The sequence below is a fragment of the Pongo pygmaeus genome, chromosome 16 (assembly GCF_028885625.2).
Source record: "Pongo pygmaeus isolate AG05252 chromosome 16, NHGRI_mPonPyg2-v2.0_pri, whole genome shotgun sequence".
Taxonomy (NCBI): domain Eukaryota; kingdom Metazoa; phylum Chordata; class Mammalia; order Primates; family Hominidae; genus Pongo; species Pongo pygmaeus.
The window spans coordinates 80191055-80194426 of record NC_072389.2 but is presented as its reverse complement, the minus strand read 5'-3'; positions in this window follow the sequence as shown (position 1 = coordinate 80194426).

The window sequence follows — 3372 nt, the reverse complement described above, 5'->3', positions numbered from 1 at the left end:
TTAGCCTGACTGGCTTCGGTTTCTTCGCACAAAGAGCCCTTGCCGAGCAAACGTCCCCGGTGCTGCTCCAAAGGAGACCCCGGTCCTCCTGGAAGCTCCTCCCTGAGGCCGGGTATCCACTCGCCGCCCGCAGCCCTCTCTCTGGCTCCAGCTCCTGTTCCTTTTCCTGCCCACCCCGCCCAGTGAGGATATCAGCACCCCTTGTCTGTCTCTATGCCTGTCGGGGTTCGTGCCTCACTGTGTCCAAGCTCGGCTTCTCTCCCTAGTCACTTCCTGTTCACGCCACTCCTGCTTGCTTTCTTCTCCCCTTCCCTCCAGCGGTGGTTCCAAACCTTCTCTTCCGTAAGACCCTCCATTCCGTTTCCCAGAGACCCAGGGGTGCCCCTCGCAGGGGCAGAAGTGCAACCTGTAGTGGATCTCCCTCCGCGCAGCGCGGGCAGTCTAAGGTCATTCCCGGTCACCCTGCCCCCTCGCTCCCATTGGCTCTGGGGAGGGCACGTGACTCAATCCTGGCCAATGGCGTGGCGGGGCCTGTGGCTTGCAGCTGGGCAGGCTTTTCTAGGAGCTTCTGGAGGCGGTTTGGGGATCCTCGACTGGGCGCAGCGTAGCATAGCAGAGACCTGGGGACAACCACCCTTAGATCCTCTGCCTCCCTCTGGCCTCTTCCCCTCCCTGAAGGGGAGGACTTGGGGGAGAGGTTAAGGGTACCCGCTTTGGAGTCCCGTCCCAGCCTTGCCATTCACTAGTATGTGACATCCAGCACATTTCTGTTCCTCAGTTTCATCTGAAAAGTGAACAAAATGACTAGCTTGGCCGGGCGCGGTGACTCATGCCTGTAATCCAAAATTTTGGGAAGCCGAGACGAGAGGATCGATTGAGCCCAGGAGTTCGAGACCAGCCTGGGCAACATAGTGAGACCTCGTCTCTATAATTTTATAACAAATAATTTTAAAGAAAAAAAAACTGCCTTATAGAGCCGTGGGTGGAGCATGAAATGAGATAACGTGTATAGAGGGCTTAGCACTTGTGTTCAGGGCACAGGCTCTAGGCCCTGCAGCCACTGAACTACAGCCCCAGCTCCTCCACTCCCTAGCTGTGGGACCTCACCATACCAGGTTCAATTGGTAGTTTCACAGCCAACTTAGTATGCAGCCATCAGTGCTGTGTGAACCTTCCTGCCCATCTCCTGGGGCACAAACGTAGGAGTGAAATTACAGGGCCCCAGAGCCAAGTGCATGATTAGCTTTACTAGGTAATGCCAAAGTGGTTTCCAAATTGGTTAGCCCAAGAGTGTGAGAGTTCCTGCTGCTCCTCATCCTTGCCAGGACCTGGTATGGAATAACTTTTGTGTTTATATCCAATAGTGTGAGGTGGTTTCTTGAGCATTTCCCTGATCACGAATGAGGTCAAGCCATTTGTATTTTCTCTTAGACAAAACATCTATTTGTGACTCTGCCACCTCTCCTTTTTATTTTTTTTGTCTTAAGAATAAGCATTAGAAAGAAATCATTATGGGCTGGGTGCACACCAGCATGCCTGGCTAATTTTTAAATTTTGTTTTGTAGAGACGAGGGTCTCGCTATGTTGCCAGGACTGGTTTCAGACTCATCAAGTGATCCTCCCGCGTTGGCCTCTCAAAGTGCTGGGATTACAGCCATGAGCCACTGCGCCCGGCCACTTAAACTTTTTTGAAGGGTCTAGCTTGAGAAATTGTTCTTAAGGTCAAGATATTCTCCAATATTTTCTTGTTAATATGAAAAGGAACGGAGATTCATCATTTCTATTGGAAGCCACTTCTGCCAGAACTCTCCCAGGATCCCCGCCTCACCAGCCACCACGTGCTGTTTCCATCTCAAATGCCTCTGGGTCTGGTTCTGCTCTTCATCACTTAGCTCCCTCCTAGATGGGTCCTTTTAATTTCCATGTGGCCAGAAGTTGTGAAGTGTGATACCAATGAGTGGTTAACAGTAAAGTACTAAAGTATCATTTTTTTTTTTCGCAAGATTAAAAAAAATCAGCAATGGACGCTCAAGATTGTCCCAATAACATCCTCTTTTTCTAGCATTTCAAAATGCCAGAGGCTGGGTGTGGTGGTTCACGCCTGTAATCCCAACACTTTGGGAGGCTGAAGCAGAAGGATCATTTCAGCCCAGGAGTTCAAGACCAGCTTGGGCAACGTGGCAAGACCTCATCTCTACAAAAACTTTTTTAGAAAAAATTAGCCAGGTGTGGTGGCATGCACCTGTAGTCCCAGCTATCTGGGAGGCTGAAGTGGGTGGATCGCCTGAGCCCAGTTTGAGGCTGCAGTGAGCTATAATTGTGCCACTGCACTCCAGCCTGCGTGACACAGCAAGACAATGTCTCAAAAACAAAACCAAGCCACATATATGTATGTATACACACACAAAATAAAAAATGCCAGATAGGAAACTCTGCTAGCGTGACCTCACATGGTTACATAAACAGGTGCAGTCAGTATGTTGTCATGGATGGCAGTCCACACAGGGCCTGCCTCTCTGCACATCTTCAGGATATGCCCAGAGTGGTGTGCATCATGGTAGAGAAAGGCTCTGGGGATAGGCCTGAGCTGTGCCCCAGGGTTCCACGCCCAGCAGGTTGCCTGGCATCACCTTTCTAGAAAAGCTTCTAAGCCTATGCCCTGGTGAAAATCATCCTGATTTGCAGAGGATGGCCCCCAAATCCATTAATCCTGGCCCCAGCTTTACTTTTTCCCAATTCCCCCCAGCTCCACCCACTGACTCAAGGCACCAGCCATAGTTCCCCAATGCCAGGTCCTTTGATGCCACAGCATTTCCATAAGTATTCATATGTATGTATGCATGTATTCCTCTGCAAGAATTGCTCTCTCCAGGTGCAAACTCTGACTCTTCCAGCTTTAACGCTACCACCTGTGGGAAGCCTTCCAGAAGTTCTGCGGCTGCTGCAGCTTCTATCTCCTACCAGTGGTAGCCTGCTGTTCGGCCCCAGTGATGCTGTAGTCTAAAGAATCCATCTCCGTCTAGATAACCTTGTGGGTCCTCCCTTATCGTCTGACCCAGCAGGAGCTCAACAGGGGCTTGCTGAATCAAGGTGACCCGCTGGCCCTGTGCCTGCCAGGACACTGATGTGACATCGCTGGAGTCAGTTCTGACGATGCGGTAATGCCAGAGAAACCTGCTAACACAGAAGGTAAGCTGAGAGTGAGCTCAGTGAGCTTTCCCTTTGAAGAAGGCGTGGGTGAAGGGGAGAAGGTTCAGGAGAAATCAAGGGGTCAGGAGTAGTTCACTCAGTCCCCTTTCACTCTGAAGGAGCTCACCTCTCCCCAGTACTGTCCAGTGGAAAGGCCACTCAAAGCAACTGAGAGAGACCTGC